Raw genomic sequence first — 24785 nt, 5'->3', positions numbered from 1 at the left:
GGCATCCATTTCTTCCAGGTTTCTTAATTTATTGGCATATAGTTGTTGATAATAATTTCTAATAATTGTTTCTATTTCCTTGGTGTTAGTCGTGATCTCTCTCTTTTCATTCATAATTGTATTAACTTGGGTCTTTCTCTTTTCTTTTGGATAAGAATGGCCAGTGGTTTATCGATCTTGTTAATTCTTTCAAAGAATTCTAGTTTCATTGATCTGATCTACTGTGTTTCTGGTTTCTAATTCATTGATCCCTGCTCTAAACTTAATTATTTATTTCCTAATGCGTGGCTTAGGCATTATTTGTTGCTTTTTCTCTAGTTCTTTAAGGTGTAAAGTTAGGTGGTGAATTCGGGATTTTTCTATTTTTTTGAGTGAGATTTGGATGGCTATGTATTTCCCCCTTCGGACCACCTTTGCAGTATCTCATAGGTTTTGGACCAATGTGTTTTCATTCTCATTGGTTTCCATGAATTGTTTAAATTCTTCTTTGATTTCCTGGTTGACCCAAACATTCTTGAGCAGAGTGGTCTTTAGCTTCCAAGTGTTTGAATTTCTGCCAAATTTTTTCTTGTGATTGAGTTCCAGTTTTAAAGCATTATGGTCTGAGAATATGCAGGGAATAATCTCAACCTTTTGGTATCAGTTGAGACCTGATTTGTGACCCAGTATATGGTCTATTCTGGAGAAAGTACCATGTGCACTCGAGAAGAATGAATATTCTGTTGTTTTAGGATGGAATGTTCTGTATATATCTATGAGGTCCATTAGGTCCAGTGTATCATTCAAAGCTCTTGTTTCCTTGTTGATTTTCTGTTTAGATGATCTGTCCATTGTTGAGAGTGGAGTATTGAGGTCTCCTACAATTAACATATTGTTATCAATATGACTCTTTATTTGATTAACAGTTGGCTTATGTAGTTGGCTGCTCCCATGTTGGGGGCATAGATATTTACAATTGTTAGATCTTGTTGGATAGACCTTTTAAGAATGATATAGTGTCCTTCCGTGTCTCTAACTACAGTCTTTAGCTTAAAATCTAATTTGTCTGATATGAGAATTTCTACCCCATCTTTCTTTCTAATGTCCATTGGCATGAAAGATGGTTCTCCATTCCTTCACTTTCAGTCTGGATGTATCTTTAGGTTCAAAATGAGTCTCTTGTAGACAGCACATGGATGGGTCCTGTCTTTTTATCCAGTCTGCAACCCTGTGCTGTTTTATGGAAGCATTTAGGCCATTCACATTAAGAGTGATTATTGGAAAATATGAATTTATTGTCATCATGTTGCCTGTGAAATCCTTGTTTCTATAGATAGTCTCTGTAAATTTCTGTTCTTTATCACTCTTGGAGTCTTTCTCCTTTTGTAGAACCCCCCCTTAATATTTCTTGCAGGGCCGGCTTAGTGGTCACATGTTCTTTCAGTTTCTGCCAGTCCTGGAAGCTCTGCATCTCTCCATCCATTCTAAATGACAGCCTTGCTGGATCAAGTATTCTTGGCTGCATGTTTTTCTCATTTAGTACCCTTTATATGTCTTGCAGGCCTTTCTGGCTTCCCAGGTCTCTGTGGACAGTTCTGACTTTATTCAGATGTTCCTCCCTCTGTACATAAGGAATCTCTTCCCCCACACTGCCCTTAAGATGGTTTCCTTTGTTCTAAGATTTGCGAGTTTTACTATTATATGCTGGGGAGTTGGTCTGCTTTCCTTGATCTTGGGAGGGGTCCTCTCTGCCTCTAGGACACAAATGTTTATTTCATTCCCCAGATTAGGGAAGTTCTCAGCTACTATTTGCTCAAATATATCTTCTAGTCCTCTCTCTCTCTCCACCTCCTCAGGGATCCCAATAATTCTGACATTGGAACATTTCATGGCATCACTTATTTCTCTAATTCTGTGTTCATGGATTTTGAGCTGTTTGCTCCAAGCCTCCTCCTGTTCCTTCTTCTCTATCAGTCTGTCTTCTAGATCACTAATTCATTCTTCTGCCTAGTTTACCCTGGCTGTTAGATTATCTAGATTAAATTTGATCTCACTGATAGCATTTTTAAGTTCTGCCAGATCAGCTCTCATTTCTGCCCTTAGAGACTCTATATTGCCACTAATCGTTTTCTCCATTCTAGCTATTTTCTTCATAACTGTTACCCTAAAGTCCATTTCTGACATCTTGCTTCTATCTGTATCCATTTGTTCTGTAACAGAAGTCGCAGTCTCTGAGTTGTTCCTATTTTTGGGGTTCCTCCTCCAATCATTCTGTTGAGGGGTGATTGAGGGAATGTACAGAGTCCAAATTTTGACCATAATGCAAGCAAGATGCACCTGTTTTATAGGGACCTTAGGGTTGCCTGCCTCTTGTTCTCCCAGCCTGTCTTCTGGGGGGAAGGGCCTGCCACGCTAAGGTAACTTTGTTTGGGCAGAGTTGCCCTCCGCCCTGTGGTGGGGGATGGGCTCAGTGAAAACCATTTTTGGGGGGCTTTTTTTCTCTGGCGGCTTTCCCTGGTGGCTTTCTGTGTCTCTTCTGAGAGTCAGAGCAGAAGAAATCATTTCCAACCCTCTGCCTCAGAGCAGAAGGATTGCAGTCTGTTCTTCAATGAGCTCTCCAGGCCACACTATCCCCGTTTCTGTCCGTGCTCTTATAAACTGCAGTGTCCTGGGTTGTGCGCCCCTCAGCAGTGCTCCCAGTCCTCACTTCCAGGTCAGGGCACGTCTCTGCCCTTTGTGCTTCTAAAACCAGCAGCTGCCCCCAGTTCACACAGGTGCCCCTGCTAATCTGGATTTCAGTCCAGGCGGCTGCCCTAAATTCCTTTCCCCGCTGCTACTGGTCTGCGAGTCTGTGTCTGGTCCCCAGTATGGGAGGCTTTTGCACTCCTGTGTTATTTCACCTTCCTGGCTGAAGCGCTTATGGCGCCTCCCTCCCCCTTCCATTTATCTTCTGATATTTGCCCGCTGAATCATGGCTCCCCGCTTCATACCTCGAAACCAACCACCTGTGATATTCTGTTTGTAGAGATTCAGATCTATCTTCTTACATCTCAGGCTGATTTCCTGGGTGTTCAGAGTGGTTGGTAGATATCCAGCTCAATTCCAGGGACCAGTTGGAATAGGGTCTCCTACTCCTCTGCCAAATTTGCCCCTCTCCTATAATCTTTTCTATTGTGTGTTACTTTATGTCATTGACCAATTCTCTTGTATAGGTGGACTGCAATCTTCTATTCCACTCAATAGTTGGGACATTAGCTTTTTCCCCTCAATATTTGACAATATGAATGAAATTTTATACATATTTGCATACAAATCTCTGTAGAAAAATGTTTTTATGTCCTTTGAGTAAGTAGCCAGGAGTCGGATTGCTAATTTGGTAAAAAAAACTATCAAACTGTTTTCCAGCCTGGTAACCATTTGTATGGAACCAGGAATGGATGAGAGTACCAGTTGCTCAAAATCTGCACAGAAATTAGATGTGATTACTGTCCTTTTTGTTCTGTTTATTGATTGATCTTAGCACTTCCAGTAGGCATGGGGTAGTATTTTTTTGAGATTTTAATTTGAGTTTCCCAATTGGATAATGATGTTGAGTTTCTTTTCATATACTTTTTTTGTTATTTATTACTTTTCTTTGACACAGCACCTAAATTGTCTTAATTGGCCTTTTTGCTTTTAATCATTCAATTATTGAATTATTGAGTGAATACTTATTAGATATGAGTTTTTAAAATCATTTCTCCGAGTATGCATTTCTCTTTTATTTTCTTACTAGTTTCTTTCAGAGGGCAAAAAATTTGTAATTTTAACTCCCATTTAATTTTTTATGACTTTTAATGATTTTTTATGATATATTTTTTGTGTCATCTCTAAGAAATGTTTCCTTAACCCAAGATTACAGAGACATTTTTGTGTGTTTTGTGGAGAATTTAAAATTTTGGGGTCCTCATAATCCATGAGATGACCTAGATCAAGTTAATTTTGTGTAAGTTTGGAGGGAAGTGTAGAGTTTTCACTTTTGATTATTACTTTTTTTTTGTAGCAATGTCATTTATTTCACAGATTATACTTTCTATACTGATATACCCTGGCAACACTGACAAAAATGAACTCAATAAAATTTTATGTATGTTGTGGTAAATTTCATTTTTGTTCTATTTGTATGTCTAACACTGATATCACAGTGTTTCTCTGTGTCGTGTTTATCAGGCCCAGTTAATTTGAGATCTTCAAAGTGTAGTGTCAGAGTGGTGTCTTTTATGGTGTTGGATGATCAAATTTCTATGGTTTAAGTCAGGAGTCTGCCAATTATTGGATGTTCTGGCTGCCTGCTTTTGTTAATGAAGTTTGATTAGAACACAGCCAAGCCCATTCATTGTCTATGGCTACTTTTGAGCTACAATGTCAGAACTGACTATTTGGAACAGAGATTGCAAGGACTGTACACCTAAAATATTTATAATCTAGTCCTTTAAGAAATGGTTTGTTGACCCTAGTCTAGAGTGTGACAGAGAGCAGAAGAGTTTGTGCTATCTTGGGAGAAATGTAAAGGAGCACTGTTGTCTCCACTAAATGGAAAGAAAATTTCATCTGCTGGTTTTTGCAGAGTTGTACAGAGGCAAAAAAAAAAAAAATGGAAAAAGACATTTGCCCAAGTCAGCAACTCTGCACCAGATGCCAGGAGCTGATTTGCTTCAGTGAAATTACCATCTATGGAATAACGTGTGCTATTGAATAATCACCTGCTGAAGCTTCTGGTGGTTCAGAGTTATTCTCCAGCTCTGGAGGACCTTCTGCACTGGCCCATCAAGCAACCTGCATGGACAGGCTCTATCCCTGCATCTTTGACATCTTGAAGGTATTACTGATCTCTGCAGGCTTTGCAGCTGACCTATGCTGAAGATGTAGTACTTTCATAGATTGGCATTCTGGTAGAGAAGTTCAATCATCTTCCACTTAGTTTTTCTGCCTCAGAGTTAACCACTCTGTGGGCTGGGGAGCTGATGCAAGGACTTTGTTGTACCCAAGTATGCCTGTTGCAATTAGAATCTATGGGAATAACACATGGATGGTCTCCACAGCTGCTGGGAGCCATGTGGCATGAACTTGGGCTAAATTGCTATTTATGGTGGAATCATTTTAGTCGTCACTTGACCTTGGATCCTAGGATAAGGTCATGAATAGAGACTCAAAGTCTTTAAGCTTTCCTCCAAATAAACCTACATCCAGTTATTAGGGTGATTGTACACTGAGCTTGTCAGGGTTATTAAATATTTGAAATGAATTGATGTTAGTTAATTCCTAGTGACCCAAAGTCAAATTAAGGAATAAGAGTGGTCATGGATAAATAGGATTTGGCCCATGTCTGTGGATCTCAGTGGTTCCAACAGGTACAAAGAGGCAGTTCATCCTGAGCCAACACAGGTATGCATAAGTATGATGGCCCAACATGCTGTGGATTACCTGTGTTCATTTTTCCAGTAGGAAGAAGCCCTGAGACATCTTAAAAACCAAGAACATCACCAGGACAATTCCAGAGTTCCCTCTTTTGACCTTTGTTCTCTTTTCTAGGACAGCTCCCAATACCCATGCTGTACTAGTCAGTATTCAGTTAGGAAAATGGAGAATACATTACACACTTAGAATTAATACAAGGGATTGTTCTTCAGAGGTGTTAGAAAAGCTAAAGGATCTGAAAAAGATATTGCTAAGGTAACCCAAAATAATACCTGTGGGAAGTAGCTATAATCTCTAAGTTTTGGGGAAGAGTTGGTATTAGGAAAAGTTAATCCAAATGATAGGCTCCACAGATATGGTGCCCACCCTTCCTTGGAGGAGACATGAACCAGTTCTTGCTGTGACTTCAGGAACATGGAGGATGAGCTTATGATGTTGACGCTCAGATGTCTGGGTTGAGGCACAGCCTAGGGATTCTTACACCTCTATGGAGGTCTTGGACCTCAATGCTGAGTCTGATTCCAGGAGTTTCAAAAGAAGCTGGATTCTGAAATAGTTGCTGCTGTTGGAGCCAACCACCTCTCCTAGGACCATGCCAGAGGAACAGAAAAATAGGAAGGAACAGCCTTCTTACTTCCCTCTACCCACCACTCTCCCTCCTGTTGATGGAATGTAACAAGAAACCATCTGACAAAGTCACAGGGGAAATGTGGTTAGCAGAGTTCATGCATCAGCAGAACACAGATGGTAGTTTTGGAGTTCAGGGAAACAGGTATATATTCATTAGTATGCAATCTAAATTATGTTTTTGGAGATTGCACTGCCAAGGGCAAAATGGAAGAAAGAAGACCATTCCTGAAGCTATTGCAGTGCTGACTCAGACTATTTAATAGTGAAAAGTTATTTGGGAATGCTGAAATTTGGAAGCAATTTTTAGAACATCACATGAGAAGTAATATTTTGGCAAGACAAGTTCTCAAATAGAGGCTAAATTCATGATAACAGATTGCACACATATTGCCTCTTGCAACATAGTAATGAAATATTGTGGTACTGAAGAATTATCTTTGTCATTTTTACAATGAAAGAAATCTGAATAATCTCCCCATGGTGAAGGTAGCACATCAGTGTTTGCTAACTAGGTTGGATGACGGATACTGCTGCATTATTAATTCCTCAGTGAGCCAGTGGAGTGGGTAATCAGTACTAATGGAGAATAAATAATCTGGCCCTTAACTCAAATAACAATGAACCCATTTTGAGTCTAAGCTGTGTTCACCCTTGGACTCAGGCATGTCAACATATGCCATCGTTCAGTGGATGGGTACACTGGGGACATGGTTCCATAAGGAATGGAAATAATTTATCAAAAAGAAGAACATTACAACCCAAGAATTTGACTCAATAATAGTAGCCAAATACTTTTAGTCCTTATTATGTAGTGTGCTTTGTGTTAAGCACTTTATATGCATCATTTTACTTAATTCTTTTTGTTACATGATAGCCGCTGTGATTAGGCATATCTTGGACATCTTAGACCTGTTCACTATAGTAAGGCCTGTGAAAGGTTATTGCACAAATTTTTCACACCTCCCTATATTCACATCCCTGGTAGTCCCTCCCACACCCTAATTCTGTGACTTGAGTTGGCCAATGGACAATAGCAAATGTGACAGAAGTCAGGACTGAATAGTGCATGCACATGGGGACCTGCCAACTTCCTTTCACTGTCATGTGAAGAAGCCTAGGCTAGCTGCTGGATTATGAGAGATTTATGGCCCAGAGACCTCTCCACTCTGTTCAAAAGACTGCTAACCTCCAGACATGTGAACAGACCATCCTAGATCAACCTGCTGTCAGACAATTCTCCAGCTGAGCACAAACCTATGGGCAAACCCATGATAGACTAGCCCAGCCTTTGAAGAACAGAAGCATTGGGTCAACCTGCAGGACACACACTATGTGATATCAAGACTATGGTCCAGAATCAAGAGGTATGTGTATGTGTGTATGTGTAGGGGTGGATTCTGATGAAAGTGCCAGTAGATTTACCCAAAGTAACAAATGACATAAGGAGGCTGAAACAAAAGAGGGAACAAAAATTAAATGACCAACACTTTTTTGGGAAAAAAAGTCAACCCCACCATGTACTGACTAAATGTGAATTAACAATACAATGAGACACTGTTTATACCCTAAATGTTCGGAAACAGCAAAAAGAATTATTCCCAGGTTGTGTGAGGCTACAGGGCAGGAGGTTTTTACATACTGCTAAAAGGAATATAAATTCACACATCCTGGTGTACATTTTGGAAATATACATCAAGGCCTTCAGAAAAACATATCGCTTACATATACAGGGATTTATGGTAAGGAAAGAAACTATGGAATTTCCAAGGGCATGATTACAAAGGGTTCATCCCTGTGTTTTCCATCAAGGAAGTATCGAAAATAAAACAAAATCCAAACAAGAAGGCACTGGTTAAATAAAACAAATCTACATAACAGAATACTATTTAGTCGTTAATTTTTTGATTAAAGAAAGTATATCATAAAATATAAAGGTGCCTGAAATATATTGAATAAAACATAGGTTTAGAAATAAAACACTCTGCCCAAATATCAGATGTGTATTATTTTTTTTAAAGTAGTATATTATTGCTTCAAATTACCTTTCAGAGGGTTGTCTACCAATTCCATTTAAAAAATTCTCACCATGTATACTGCTCTGCCAATCATGTCAATAGTTTGAAGTAGCATTTGGGAAAGAAACATTATTATTATGAATAATGTAAATTTAGATGCTTCTGGAGATTAGGAACAGAAACACAAAAAAAGAAAAAAATATATATATATATCATAGATTCAGTAAATATTCCCAGTTGAATGACCTCATGTTAAAAAGCATTTAGAACCATTGTAAACAAGCCCCTAAAAGACCTCCTCAACAGGCCAAATGGTAACTGATGGCACTGATGGGACCATGAGTAGACCTTCTACAGTGGAGTGGGTGTAAACAAGTGCTGATGTTATGTAAATGAATCCCTTTGACTTGAGATATAGTGTGACAGCATCTTATCCATTCAAGAAGTGTTACATGTTAAACATTTGAGATGGTCCTGAGAATGCTGGGTTCTGGAAGACTGTGTCAGGTGACTCAAAACTAGCTCTCAAAGTGATGAATGCACAAATGTCAAAAAAGCATGGGGAGATATTGAGTGAAATTGTTTCATAAAACCTAATGGTGAAAAAATTTAATATTTACAAATTGTTTATATAATGTGACTTAAATTATGTATGGTAACTAAATTAAATATTAAAGACTTAGTAGACACAACTATTTCTGCTATGTTCTTACATGTTTAGGTATTTCAGTTTCCCATCATATTTTTGGATATATTCATTGGTAAGTGGGCAGTTACCTTGTGATCCAGGTGGTCTAATCACTGTCACACACATTATATCCTATATATACATGTATACTATATCCTGTATATATAGGATATAATATACATGCATTATTAAGAGTACAACAAGCTCCCTGGAAGAAATGAGAACCTGGAACATTTACATCGAATTAACAGAATTAAAGTGGTTTTCTTCCTGGAAACGGGGTTATGGGAGTGTTTCTTTGGCTTGGGTATTTGTGTGTTTGTGTGAATTTTAGGGTTTAATGGGAGGAGTGGAGGTGCTTAAAGATATTTTGCAAACTGTTCTACAATATATATTGCATTTTTAAGGTAAAAATTTCTTCAAATATAATGACCTTAGTAGTTACATCATAAAACATGTACAACATTGTTAATCCCAACCTTTGAAGTGATCAGAGATGCTACCGATGGAACAGACTTTGTCTGGGGCCTGGAGGAGATGCAGAGACAGAAATGGTCTCTGTGGAGACATGATAGCCAGCAGCGGCCCCAAGATTAGAGGGAACACGTCATCCTAGCTCTCTTTGGTGGTCTCTATTTGTCAGTGTTCTCCTCAGAAACAGAATTAATAGGATGTGCATTTATATTTAGAGGGAGAATTTTTTTTTAATGAATTGGCTCACATGACTGTGGAGGTGCAAGTCCAAAATCTGCAGGACACGTTGGCAGTCTGAAGACACAGGGAAGAAGTGTGGTTCAAATCCAAAAGAGGTCTACTGGCAGAATTTCCTGCTTGAGGAAATAGTTTTAGTATGGTCTATTATGGTCTAGTATTGTCTTCAACTGATTGGATGAGGCCCACCCATGCTATGAAGGGCAATATGCTTTACTCAGAATCCACCGATTTAAATATTAATGTCATTCAAACACCACCCCCCCCCGCCAGCAACATCCAGAATGTTTGGCCAAATATCCAGGCACCATGGCCTAGCCACATTGACACAAAATTAGCTATCACATTGTCAATAGTAGGACCTATCATAACTCTCAACACTCAACAGGAAAAAGCAAAGGATCCACCTAAAAAATGAGCAGAACTTATGAACAAAAATTTCACTGAAGAATATGTGCAGATGGCAAATATATTTTGCCATCATTAGCCATTAGGAAAATGTAAATTAGAAGCACAATGAGACATCACTGCTCCTGTAACAGAATAGCTGAAAAGAAAAGAGTTACCACACTAGGGGCACCTGGGTGTCTCAGTCGTTGGGCATCTGGCTTCATCTCAGGTCATGATCCCATGGTCCTGGGATTGAGCCCCGCATCGGGCTCCCTGCTCTGCGGGAAGCCTGCTTCTCCCTCTCCCACTCACCCTGCTTGTGTTCCTTCTCTCATTGTGTCTCTCTCTGTCAAATAAATAAATAAAATCTTTAAAAAAAGAGCACACTAAATGCTGTCCATGAAGCCATGAAACTGGAAAATGGATCACTATTATATTGCTGGTGTAAATGTAAAGTTAAACTGCACCTCTGGAAACAATTTGGCAACTAAAGGTGTAATATCATATGACCCAACAATTGCACTCCTAGGCATTCATACCACATAAATAAAAACTTAAGTTCATTACAACTGAATAGAAAAAAAAAGAAGCAAATCAAAACAAAACAAAAAACAATCCAATGTGAAAATGGTAAGATTTGAATAGAAAATTTTCCCAAGAAGATATACAGACATATGAAAAGATGCTCAATGCTGCTAATCGTCAGGGAAATGCAAAACAAAACCACAATGAGGTATCACCTAACAACTTTTACAAAGAAGGCAAGAAAGAGTAGGTGCTGATGAAGATGTGGAGAAAGGGGACCTTCATGTACTGTTGGTAAAAGTGTAAACTGACACAGTAAATATGGAAAATACAATGGGGGTTCCTCAAAAAAATTAAAATAGAACTACCATATGATCCTATTTCTAGATATTTATCTAAAGGATAAAGAAAACAAATGCTAACTTTAAAAGATATCTGTATCTGTTCACAACCACTTTATTTATAATAGCTAGGATATGAAAATAACCTGTGTACATCAGTGGATGGACAAAGCAATATATATATATCTACACATATAATGTTTTATATTTAATGTGCACATATATGTGTGAATAATGAAATACTATTCAGACATGAAAAAGAATGAAATCTTGTCATTTGCAACAACATGAATGGCCCTTGAGGGCATTACGAAAATTGAAATAAATGAGATGGAGAAAGACAAATACTGATCTCATTTATATAGGAAATCCAAAACCAAAGCAAAACAAAAAATAAGCTCATAGATAACAAAGAACAGATTGGTGGTTGCCAGAGGTGGGGGTGTTGGAGGAGGGCAAAATGGGTGAAGGTGCTCAAAAGATACCAACTTCCAGTTTTAAAATAAATAAGACATGGGGATGTAAAATGTATATCATGGAGACTACAATTATTCATACTTTAATTCATATTTGAAAGTTGATAATGGAGTGTATCTTAAAAGTTCTCATCACAAGAAAAAAAGTTTGTAACTGTGTATGGTGATACATGTTGACTAGACTTATTGTGGTGATCATTTCACCATATATACTAATACCAAATCATTATGTTGTACACCTGTAACTAGTATGTATGTCAGTTATACCTCAATTTAAGAAAAATGAAGGTTTAAGACCAGCTCTTATAACAGGCTGTGCAGGGAGTCAGAACTCCAGAGACTGGTGAGCACAATGCATTTCTCAGTTGCTTAACTACTTCTAAATTTAAACAAAACAAAACAAAACAAAACAAAACAAAACAAAACAAAACAAGGGCGCCTGGGTGGCTCAGTTGGTTAAGCGACTGCCTTCGGCTCAGGTCATGATCCTGGAGTCCCGGGATTGAGTCCCGCATCGGGCTCCCTGCTCAGCGGGGATTCTTCTTCTCCCTCTGACCCGCCTCCCTTCTCGTGCTCTCTCTCTCTGTCTCTCTAATAAATAAATAAAATCTTTAAAAAAATAAGATAACAAAACAAAAACTCAGCAACTTATGTTCAAACTAAAACCTGTGCAGAAAGTCCACACAACTTTAAGAGCCTCAAACAGGAAACAACCCAGATGCCCATCAACAGGTGTATAGTTAACAGAATGTGCTGTCTCCATATCAAGGAGTGCTACTCAACAATACAAAGGAACAACATATACAGCAACTATTTGGATGAGTCTCCATTGAATTATGCTGAGTGAGAAAAGCCAATCTCAAAAGATTACTGTATGCTTCTGATTATGTAACATTCTTTTCTAATTTTTAAAAAATTTTTAAAGGACATTATTTATTTGAGAGAGGGGGGGGGAACACAATCAGGGGAGAGGCAGAGGCAGAGGCAGAGGGAGAAGCAGGCTCCCTGCTGAACAGGGAACCTGATGTGGGACTCGATCCCAGGACCCTGGGATCATGACCTAAGCTAATGTCAGATGCTTAACCAACTGAACCACCCAGGTGTCCCTAACATTCTGTTTTTATTTTTTTAAAAGATCTTGTTTATTTATTTGAGACAGAGAGAGAGAGCACTCAGGAGTGTGGGGAGAGGCAGAGGGAGATGGAGAAGACTCCCCACTGAGTGCAGAGCCTGACACAGAACTCAAACCCAGGAACCCAAGATCATGAGTCCTGAATATCTATGAACATAAATCTAGTAATAAAATTAGGTAGATGAAAAATGTAATGTGTAAATGTAACATGTTCCTACAAGGTAGAAATAGTAAAGCTAAAAATTAATAATGAGAGGGGAGAAAATGGTAAGTTTGCTTTCTTATTTTTATATATGTACTAGTAAGGATCAAAATATAAAATGCAAAGCTGATAAACTAAAGAGTAGAAGCTTAAGAAAGAAAAATTAGGTCTTGTTAATAAAGCAGTAGTATAAAAATAACTATTGGGAAAAAAAATGAAAACATCACTAAATTCCAAGAGAAAAAAATTGTAACAAAAAAGGGGAGAGGAAAATAAAGGCTATTTAATTCTTGTAATTGCATAATTATATACAGATGGTTTGGAAAGTTTAGATCATATGGATCACTTTGCAGGTGTTTCAGGCAGAGATTCATGGAAGGCAAGAGTTAAAGCATCCCAGGTAGCCCAAAGAGAGTCCTCTGCTACAGCCCTCAGATGTGAGCTTTTGGAAGACAGGCATTCAGAATCTGGGAGAAAGGCAAACCTAATTTGTGAAGAGGAGTTGGGTGGAGCACCTACATTGCCTGCTCCAAGTGTGGACACCGTTAGCACAAATCACCCACTCCCATAGTAAGAAAAGAACACATCCTATTAATGTAGAAGTTGAACTTTCTCTTGGAATACAGGATACTTCCAATTTGTTAAAAATGCATGAATATATTTCACAATATCTTTATATCTAAGGAGGTACAAACATCTGCTTATTTCCAAGATTACAAAATAAATCTCATCAAAGTCCTACAGCTATATTTCTTTAAAACATTCAATGAAATAATAATCGAAGAATATTTTCTTATTATTTAAAAGAACTTTATCTCAGTCTCAAAGCATGAGTCTTAGTTAATGGGGAAAAACCGGAGGAATTCCTGAATCTAAAACAATGCAATGATGCCTAAGCCAACTACTGTCTAACATATTGGAAGTATGAGAATAGAGTGATGCTATTTTAAGAATGCACTTACAAATAAAATCAACACAAAGTCCAACAATAGACCACATGGCTTGCTTACAAGGATATGGAATCAAAGTGTAATGAAAAGATGATAAATTCAGATTTTTTAAAAAAGTGATATATTGGGGTGCTTGGATGGCTCAGTAGCTTAAGCATCTGCCTTCGGCTCAAGTCATGATCCCAGGTCCTGGGATCAAGTCCTGCATCGGATTCCCTGCTCAGTGCAGAATCTGCTTCTTCCTCTCCCTCTGCCCCTACTCCCTGCTCATTCTCTCTCTCTCAAATAAATTAATAAAATCTTTTTTAAAAAATTGATATATTAAAATAAAAAAACAGTAAGTATAAATTAAAAACCAAAAATACACTAAGAACATTCAAAAGAAAGTTGAAAGGAAATATTTTCATTTAATAGTTTCTAGTTCCTTATATTTTGCTACTTATTAAAAACAGTTTTATTGAGAAATACAACATAAAATACATACCATAGATAGACAATATAATAAATTACAGACAGCGAATACATCAGTGTAACCACCAACTAGGAGAAAAAAGGAAAAGACTCAGATCACCTTGTTCCCCCTCTTCTCATATCTCATCCAAAGAAACTGTAATTATGGTTTTGATAGCAATGATTTTGCACTTTAAAAGAATTTTTTTATCTATGCATGAAGCCCTAAACAATACAGATTTGTTTTAATTTTTTACCTTTTGTGAAGGGAATTATGCCATTTACATTTATTCATGTCTAGTTTCTCTTCTGCAACATTATGTTAGTTAGGATTCAAACATGTTATCACATGTACCTTTAAAATCACATGTGGATATACACTAATTCATTTATCCGTCTGATTATCAATGACCTGTTGTTCCTGTCTGCCACCTTCTTAGACAGCAATTCTGCATATCACATCTCCACATTTTGTCTCCTATGCACTGTCCTGTGGTCACCACCCTTCTATTCCTCCCTGTTTGATGATAGATCCTGGGTATTTTCTTCTGACCAATCTCCAATTCAGTGATTCTCTCTCAGCAGCATCTAATCTGCTATTAAACCCTCTTACTGAAATCTTATTTTAACATTTAACATTTTAACCCATTGCTTTTTCAGTTTTAAAATTCTATTTTGTTCTGTCTCTTTTTTTCTTAAGTTTATTTCTGAAAAGTTTCAGTTTTGTCTTATATTTCCTTGAACATATTAAGCATAAGTATAATGGAATCTGTTTGGTCATTTCATGATTTGGATCTCTTATCAGTTTATTGCTATTATGTAACATTTTATTTTTTTACTTTCAATCACATTGTGATGGTTCCTCATATGCCTGGTTATAGTTTTTTTTTTTTATTGTGTCTCTCCAGTGTATATGAAACATTTTAGGGATAATTTGAAGCATAGGAAAACATTATCCTTCTCAAAGAAAGATTTAAATTTGCTTCCATTTGAAAGGAGAGGACATCATCTAGGGGTCCATCAGGGTGAGGGACCACAGTGGATTTGGTCACTGAGAGAAGTTAATTCAGTACTGAATTAATCTCCCTATCTCTCTTCCTTTCTTATTTTATCTGTTCTTGCCTGTCATTAAAACAATGCTTAGAGAGCTCAGATAATTGTCACCAATTATTTTAATAAAAACAGTAAAATGATATTTTGTGTTGCATATGTGTGGGTCAGAAGCCAATGTCTAAATGTAGCCATATGGGACATGCATGTGAATAATTAGTGCATTTTGATTACTTGTAATTTCATATTAAAAATGACTCACACATTTGAAGCATCCTTAAAAGGATATTTTCAATTAAGTTTGGAAATAATGAAAAAATCTTCACATGAGTCAGCTTTAATAATGTGTAATTTGCTGTTGTTTCTCATATTATAATGTATCCTACCAGCTATTACTCAAAGTTAAATTGTACAACATGATTTTAGAATGCTATTAAAGTGATAAGTTGTTCTTTGCCACTTAGTTAATTGACAGTGTGTGTTCTTAAGTTCCAAAGTTAGTCACAATTGTTTTTTAGAAGTTTTAGAGACCTTAGAATTTAATGATATTAGGAATGCCTCTATCCCATTCCAGAAAGATAACAGAGGATCTTTAAGTCTATATAGTAATCCTAAACTGGGAGTTACTTTGTTATAGGGAAATTATTAAATAGTATTATCGCAGGCTAGAAAGTAATGTAAAACTCTGTAGCTTCACATAAAGATTCTGTTTCCATGCCCTTCAGAAGCTTCAACCAAATATTACACTTTGTGTTGCTCTTTGACCCATGTTTATCTATAGACACTGGAGAAAATAAGAGTTCTAAAAGGAGATATTAGAAAAATATTTTAAATTTCAGCTCAGGGCACATGGCTCTTCCTTGGTGAAGCAGAAGGAACTGAATGAGCCCAGAATATAAGCTCCTGTTGTTTGTCCTCAGAGATATGAGGTCAAATGACTTCTCTGTGTCCCCACCCCATTGTGCATGGCACTTTACTTCTCCAGCCCCTGGTCAGTGCTTGGCTTTGGCCATTTGTGTAACACAGGTGATAACTTGTCATGGATCTAGAGGTAGTTTTGATCTGCGTAGCCAAGGCCTCAGACCACAAAGTCCTATTTTCTTAATCAATCTGTCCTTGTTTGTATACTCAAGCCAATATCCTTCTCAAAGGGATTGTCTCCCACAGCTCATCGCTCACGGTTTCTTCCACTTCCCTGGGTGGTATGGCCTAAGATTTGATTCTGTTTCTTGCAGGCAGTCTCTTTGCCAGAGAAAGCAAAACAGAATGAGAACCTCATTGATTTGTCCCTGGTCAGTCAATTAAGAAGATTTTATATTGAACTCCTTGCACATTATCAGTGGAATAAATATGTGGAACAAGAGTTCTGATTAAATTTGTTTTGTTGCAGAATTTAGAGAACTGCCAGTCTGTGAAATCCTTCGCTAAACATTTATTTGCTAAGTAGCATCTAGCAAGCATGGTGAATGACTTCCTGCTGCCTGAGAAAAGAAACAAAATGGTTCATTCACTTATTATTAGAATGATGGAGAGTCTTTACTATTGGTAAACACTGAATGGGAGTTGGCAGATGGCAGTGTTCGCAGAATGGAGTTTGTTTGGGTTGATTTACAGTGCCAAAGACATAAACAGATGTAAGCAGTTTAGAACAGTCAATCCTGCTGAGGTTATAATAAAGCATCAGCATACTTAGTTATAATCATGGCTGCCTGAAATAAATTTAGATATAAAAGTATGACTTGGGTAGCTAGATGAATTTCTTCCATCACCTAAAAGGCAGCATAATCCAGGAGTAGGAAAGTTTTCCCATGAACCACTTATTTAGGAAAATAAAAACATTTCTAGGATCTTTGGTAATGATTGATAATGAAAGGTGAATATCACGAGTGACACAGAAAACTACTGGACCCGTAAGATATTGGACAGAAAAAAAAAAAACAACACAAAACTATCATTTCACTGAGCCCAATGCACATAGATTCTAAGCTCTGCAGGGTAGGCTCCCTATCTTATTTTTGACTTAGAGTAATCAGTTAATACTTGCATTAACTCTGTGAGGGGGCAGAGAAAAGGGCTGACTTTGCTTACATAGTTCACTATGATACTAAGACATCTGACATGTATTAGTGAAGATAATGTTGCCTGTTGTAACTCATTTCTCACCCCTGTAATTTAATACGAATAAATATACAAATGAATGTGGTCTTGAAGAAGGCCACAGAGGAACTGAACATAAGAGAAAGTTGATATAGAGGTGTTTACATGCATTCAGATGCAAGGGAAAAATCTTACTGTGATTATCGAAATTATCCCCAGTCTGCAATTTGAATGAGAGGAAAATGGACTCTGTCTTGGGTTGGGTCTTACTCCCAAACGTAAAGCAAAACCATGGAGTGTCTGGCAGTAGATGTTTCTCCTAAAAGCATCGGGAGAGGAGTGGGGATGATCTGTCCACTTTTAGTAGGTGGTGTCAATGAAAAGAATATAAAACCAAGAGCTGAAAGACATGTTCCCACTGCCCCTTTCCCACTGCTTCAGTAGAATTAGCTCCTGAGTACTCTACTCATTTATACTTTCAACCAATACAGAACTATCTTCCATCTCAATATCCATGTGGTTTTAAGTGCCACATACACCTCTGACATTTTGTTTACATATCTTTGGAATTCTGAATAGTTTCCTGCAGGATAACAGCTGTACTTTGCCCTCCAGCTCACGAATCCTACATGGGCAAAATCCAGCACCATCAGGCTTTCTGAATATGTTGAACAAGAGCGTTGTCCAGAGAAAAGACATGTTCTTTGCAGAATCATCTCTGTCTACATCACTATAATTCCATGAATAATTGCTTACATCTGCAGAAAGAACCACCAGCTCTGAAAATGTGTCATTTCAATATCTTTGAAAATGTACGAGTCTTTTGGTTGAAAGTCAAAAGAAACTTGACTGGTATAAGCGTTAGGGAAAGAGGAGTTTATAGTAAGGCTACGAAGTTGTCTTCAAGGAACTAATGGCAGTAATAAAGCTGGAGACTGCAAGAATGTAGGAAGTCCCGCCTGCCCACCTTCCACCTCTGTGGCTCTCTGTCCATGTACGTGGTTGATCTTTCTCATTGACCAGCTATTTTCTGGTTTCAGCACACATGGTGGAAAATAATTGGTGTCAGGAATACCTCATCAGGGGTTCCTGGGTGGCTCAGTCTATTAAGCGTCTACCTTTGGCTCAGGTCATGATCCCAGACTCCTGGGATCAAGCCCCACATCAGGCTCCCCCATCAGCGGAGAGTCTGTTTCTCCTTCTGTCCCTCCCCCTGTGCATGCTCTCTTCTCTCTCAAACAAATAAATAAAATCTTTAAAAAAAGGAATACCTCATCAGTCTATGCCTCTAATCGCACCCCCAAAAGAGAATAACTGTCTCTGACCTAACCTCACACATGTAGAAAATCAGCTGAAGCATCGAGTGGGTCCTATTACAGGAACATGGTTGTTCTGTCCTTGAGTAAAGACTGAGAGCAGCCACGGCCAGAAGGTGAATGCCAGAAAAACTAGGCCTTACCTTGCCTGCAATTCTAAGATGGGAAATTACTAAGTATATACATATTTTTAAAAATAGCAAATTTTGCTCTGGAGCTAGTTGAATGAGGCAAATCACCCTTTCCTCAACAAACCATTCATTATGAACAGAATGCTCATTATAGGCTGGGGGGCAGATTGAGGGTTCTCCTTTGGTATACCAGTTCCTTCTGTGTTGCCTAGGGGAGGAGAGTTGGCCGGGGCCCCAGAGTCCTAACCGGGATCCAGTATCAATGCATAGGTAACTCCCCTGTCATGCGGTTTGTAGCTATTTGTTACTTGGAATGATTCCGTATAAGCCTGTTTGCTCTTGACCACACATCTGCCTTCAGCCCCAGATTCTGACTTTGTTCATTATAGCAGAGGATGAATCTGTGGTGATCAACTTCCTTCTGCTCCTTGTGACTAATTCTCAGAAAAATCATAACAAGTCACATTTATGGAAGGTTCATTGTTTAGTCTAATCCCCATATATTTGTTCCATCTTGTTTATTTTTGCACAATACTTTCTGTAATATTTCTCCTCATTAATTCAAGTCATCTCAGTGAGCTTGTGTGAAATGTGGGGGTAAAATACTGTCAAATATTCTAGCATGAAAAGAGCACAATTCTTGTCATTGATGCATTTAAAGTTTATCAAGATAGCTCATTGGTAAGGTAGACTGTGGTACTAAAATTTTGCATTAGTGGATTTAAAGATATGAAATGTGAGTACAGCATTGTAATTCTTAATAAAAAGGTCCATCAAGGTAATGGCCTGTTGGAATGGATAGATTTTTATGGAATGTGCTGTGAGGAAAGATATTTGGACTTGACAAAGTAAAAGCATTTGGGGGAGTAATCTCTCATGGGCTAAATCATAGAGCCATCTTAGTAAAAGCCCAGGTTAACAAAAGGGAATTGAGAGAGATAAAACTAAACAGACAGTTAGGGCAAAATTATAGAGTACGTTGAACCTAAGTCTTATGTTCTTAATTTTCAGGCCATACAAGGCCCTTAGAATTTTACAAGCATAGAAATGCTGTATTACTAAGTGTTTGCTGCTTCCAAAACATCTCAAAAAAAAAAAAAAAATCAATGACTTAAACAAGAAATGTTTCTTTCTTTCTTTTTTTTTTTTTTTTTTGGACATATGAACTAGTTTAATTACCTGCTACACCATCCAGAAGGAAATATGTGGTAAATGGGTAAAAACACGGTTCATAAACTTAGGAGACAGGCAGGCATTTTTAGACCACTTTAGGTTTAGACATTAACAGACTGAACTATTTTTTAACATTTAAAATAAAACCTTAAAAAATAGAACTTTTTTTACCACAGTAAACAAAACAATGTATTAAATTTGACTTCCAGAAATGACCAAATTATTCTTTAAACATGATTTAATTTTTTTCATATTTCTTTAAATGTCAAGTTTTCTTTGGCAAACTTACCAAAATACTAAATTTTCATTTTAGAACTTATTTTATATTTAGATAACAGAGTGCCCTAAATTGATGTTCATCAAGATTCCTTTCTCTAGGCCCTAATGGTTTCTACCTTCCTTTTAAAATGTATTATCTTTTAAGTTGTCATTCTGAAAAATATTCTGGAGAAAAAATTATGAATTAAATACCCATAAATTCTTCTTCATTTGTGTTATAGTGTAGCAATTTATCATCTAACCCACAGTGGTCTATCAACTGGGTAAGGCTGAGTTTGTTGTTCTCCTCAGACATGGCTGACTGCTACTCATAAAGCAACATCTGGCTACAGCTTCTCCACTTCTGTATTAACACCTGTAACTGAGACAGGTCATTCTTTGATCTATATGTTTTCACCAGTTTTAGCCTCCGAAGAAGGTCTTCTTTCTTCACCAATTTTGCTCTTTCTTCATTTAATCCTTGTTTGGGAAGATCCTCATTCACAGTCACTTTGGAGATCACTGCATGACTCAGTATCAAGAGGTTTAGATTCACATGCACTGATATTCTTGAAGGTATTTTTCAAATATGTACTTTCTTTGAATTCACCATCTATGTGTTTAAAACTTTCCTGAAGTTCTAACTTTCTTCTGTTGAAGATGCTGGTTTCTCAGGGAAAGTCTGATCATTTTCTTCATTCTCTACTTAAAGATGTTTCACCACATTGTTTTCTTGTGCTACTTGTACGGGGAGATGGTGGATTGGTGCAGGCCTGTGGAGTGCTAGGTAAAATCACAGCTGAGTCGGATGGGCTTTCTATCTTGAAAATGAAATCTTGGTTTACCTCTCCCCCCGCCATCCCCAGAGTGCAGAAAATGCGCGCTGCCCCGGCGGGGCGGGGCTGCATGGGAGGCAAGAAATGTTTATTTCTTAATCAGGTCTTCCCATCAGATGGAACTTCTAGGCCCAGCTTGATCCACTAGGTTTGGCTCCAGAAGTCAAGGTGGATTCACTTAGCTGACAGACTAGCAACTACTTACTTTTTTTCATGGAGGGTCCAAAGAACAAGAGAGGGAAGCAAAGTATATACTACCTGTTAAGGCCTTGGCTGGAAACTGGCATGCATAGCTTCTTTATGTTTCCATTAGCCAAAGCAAGTCCAACATCAATGAGATGTGGGAAAGTATCGTGCAAAATCATATGGCAAAGGACATGAATACAGGGTGAGCATGAATAACTGGGAACAATGATCCAGTCCCCCACAGATATTATAACATCTCTCAAAAAAAAAAAAAAAAAAACCACCAAAAAACAAAAAAACCCAACTTCTCTAACAGCAACTTATTTGATCCATTGGATGAGCAAAGTAGCATTGGGGTTGGGAAGCCAGTAACCATATTTCAGGAAAGCTTTCGATTTTGGAAAAGCTTTTCCACCGTATTTCAGATTTCTTGGACTCCTCAGGTTTTTGAATACCCCGTGAGCCAATGTCAGGCATATCCATGAAGGGTCTGAGAGTTTACCCTGCTCCAAAGTTGCCATGCCAGGGTTTCATGGATGCTGGCAGAAAAGACAAGGCTCCTGCACCAGAGATACTGAACATTATTACTCATGGCAGGGAAGAAACGTTGTTAGTTTAGGTGTGTTGTGTATTTATGTACATAGTTGTAATCGTATATAAAATATAAATTAGGTCAACATTTTTAACGGTATTGTTCACATCTCCATACTGTGATAAAAATGTTTCTGTTTGTTTTATTGGTTGTTGGCAGAGTTGTATAAAAGCCTTCTAGTACGTATGTAGATTTTTTTCTCTTTTTTGGTCTGTCCCTTTTGCTTTATATGTATTGTAGTTATGGTAAGATATGAATATACATTTAAAATCGTGGCATCTTCTTGGTGGGTGTCATGAAACATCTCTTTTACTCTTCAGACGTAATTCTTGCTCTGTAGCCTGATGTTATAAAGCATCCTTGCTTTGTATTGTTTAGAGTTTGCATGGAGTGTCTTTTCTTGTACTTCTATTTTTGACGTATGTGTTCTTCTATTTAAGGCATGTCATTTGTTAGTAGCATGTAAAGTACTTTTGGATTTTAATCCAGCCTGACAACCTTTGTCTTTTAATTGGATAGTTTAATTAATTTACATTAAATATGGTTACTGGTATATCTTGTTTCTATTTATGAGCTTATTTCATTTATTTTCTAATTGTCTCACCTGTTTTAAATTCCCTTTTTGTCCTTTCTTCTTTTGCAGTAGTTTTTTTTTTAAATTTTTAATATTTTTCCTTTTATTAGCTTCTTGGTGATGTGTACACATTATTGGCATTTATTTAAATTCTAAAAATATGAGGCTGATATTACTTCGTGCTCTCCATAGCTACTTACAGTTTCATCCTTGTTTACTCTATCTATTGACCTTCTTTCCCTCTGAAGTACCTGGGGTTCCTCTTGAGAGCATGCGGCGTTAACAAAGCCCTGCACCTTTGTTTCTTCCTAAGCTCAAACACAAATTACTGAGAGTCAAAATCGCTGAGTGGACAGTCACCAATCTGGCCTTCTCTTCTCACCTGGCTGCGGGCCCCCTAAGCCTGGACTGCCTCGGGAATCTCAAATGACCATATCATTTCTCCAGCGAAGTAAATTTCCCAAAGTTCTGCTGTCATATATGCTTCTTTTTTTATTATTATTATGTTAATCACCATACATTACATCATTAGTTCTTAATGTAGTGTTCCATGATTCACTGTGTGTGCATAACACCCAGTGCTCCACGCAGAACGTGCCCTCCTTAATACCCATCACCAGGCTAACCCATCCCCCCACCCCTCCCCTCTAGAACCCTCAGTTTGTTTCTCAGAGTCTCATGCCAGTCCTTTCTGGCCTGCCAGGTCTCTGTGGATAGGTCTGTTGCCAATCTAATATTTCTACCATTGTAGGTTAATATTTCTTCTCTCGAGCTGCTTTCAGGATTTTCTCTTTGTCTCTGAGACTAGTAAGTTTTACTATTAGGTGTCGGGGTGTTGACCTATTTTTATTGATTTTGAGAGGGGTTCTCTGTGCCTCCTGGATTTTGATGCCTGTTTCCTTCCTCACATTAGGGAAGTTCTCTGCTATTATTTGCTCCAATATACCTTCTGCTCCTCTTTCTCTTTCTTCTTCTTCTGGGATCCCAATTATTCTAATGTTGTTTTGTCTTATCGTATCACTTATCTCTCTAATTCTGCCCTTGTGATCCTGTAGTTGTTTCTCTCTCTTTTTCTCAGCCTCTTTATTTTCCATCATTTGGTCTTCTATATCGCTGATTCTCTCTTCTGCCTCATTTATCCTAGCAGTTAGTGCCCCCCATTTTTGATTGCACCTCATTAATAGCCTTTTTGATTTCGACTTGGTTAGATTTTAGTTCTTTATTTCTCCAGAAAGGGTTTCTCTAATAACTTCCACGCTTTTTTTCAAGCCCAGCTAGTATCTTTAAAGTCATGATTCTGAACTCTAGGTCCGACATCGTACTGATGTCTGTATTGAGTAGGTCCCTGGCTGATGGTACTATCTCTTGTTCTTTTTGCTGAGGTGATTTCTTTCGTCTTGTCATTTTGTCCAGAGGAGAATAGATGAATGAGAGAACAAAATGCTAACAGGTTAACAACGTCCCCAGCAAATATACTCTATACAAATCAGAAAGGACCTGAAACCAGGGGAAAAGAAAGGGAAAGAAAGAAAAAAGAAAGAGAAAAGAAAGAAAAAAGAAACAAATAGAAAAAGATGAAAACAAAAACAGAACAATACAAAAAAAACAGAATATGATCAAATATGATCAGGCTAGTGCATAGATCAGTGCCCCACACTAGATTTTGGGCGTATTTTGGTCGGTTAGAAAAAAGCGTCTCCTAAAATTTTAAAGGAAGAAAGACTTATATATGTACAAAATAAGGGTTGATACAATGAAGGGATGGAAGATGACTGTAAAGATGAAAATTATGAAAGATTTTATAAAAGGACTTGATAAGATAAGAAGTTGTTTGAAAAAAGAAAGAAGATTTAAAAAAAAAAGAAAAACGAAAAAAAAGGGAGAGAATGTGAGCAGGCAGGAGATTAGAACAAAGCCATATACTAGTGATTTAGGGTATATTTTGATCTGTTAGAAGAAACTGTATCTCAAAATTTTAAAGAGAGAACAACTTATATATATATGCCAAAAATAAGGGTAACTACTATGAAGGGATAAAATATGACTCTAAAAATGAAAAATAAAAAAAAAAGTTTTTTTAAAAAAAGGTATTGATAAGATGTTGGTTGAAAAAGGGGAAAAGAAAAATAAAAAAAAAAGTTAAAAAAATTAACTTTGAAAAACTAATGAATCATGGTAAAAAAAAAAAAAGCCATGAATTCTATGTGCAGTATTCCCCTAGCGCTGGAGTTCTCCCGTTCTCCTTGATCGGTAAACTTGGTCTTGGCTTGCTGGCTGTTCGTGCTGATCTTCTGGGGGAGGGGCCTGTTGCTGTGGTTCCCAAATGTCTTTGCCGGAGGCGGAATTGCCCCACCCTTGTGGGTCTGGGCTAAGCAAGCTGCTCGGGTTTGCTCTCAGGAGCTTTTGTTCCCTGCAAGCTCTCCGTACAACTTTGGAGGACCAGGGTGAAAATGGTGGCCTCCCAATCTCCACCCGGAGGAGCCGAGAACTCGGGGCCCTGCTCCTCAGTGCGCCCCCAGAGAAAAGCAGTCACTCCCGTGTCCCCGGTCTCTGGCCGCACTCCGTGGTCACCTGGCCTGTGACCAAGCTTTTCTATCTCTGGCTCCCGACCCCGTGTGGAGTCTCC

At 37.9% G+C, this 24785-nt stretch overlaps 1 pseudogene; it reads right to left on the bottom strand.

Annotated features, from left to right (window-relative positions):
* Positions 1 to 20176: 20176 nt before the first annotated feature.
* Positions 20177 to 20831, bottom strand: LOC113924104 (annotated as a pseudogene).
* Positions 20832 to 24785: the final 3954 nt, after the last annotated feature.

The sequence above is a fragment of the Zalophus californianus genome, chromosome 2 (assembly GCF_009762305.2).
Source record: "Zalophus californianus isolate mZalCal1 chromosome 2, mZalCal1.pri.v2, whole genome shotgun sequence".
In the NCBI taxonomy this organism is placed as follows: Eukaryota; Metazoa; Chordata; class Mammalia; order Carnivora; family Otariidae; genus Zalophus; species Zalophus californianus.
This window is presented reverse-complemented; position numbering and strand designations above follow the sequence as displayed.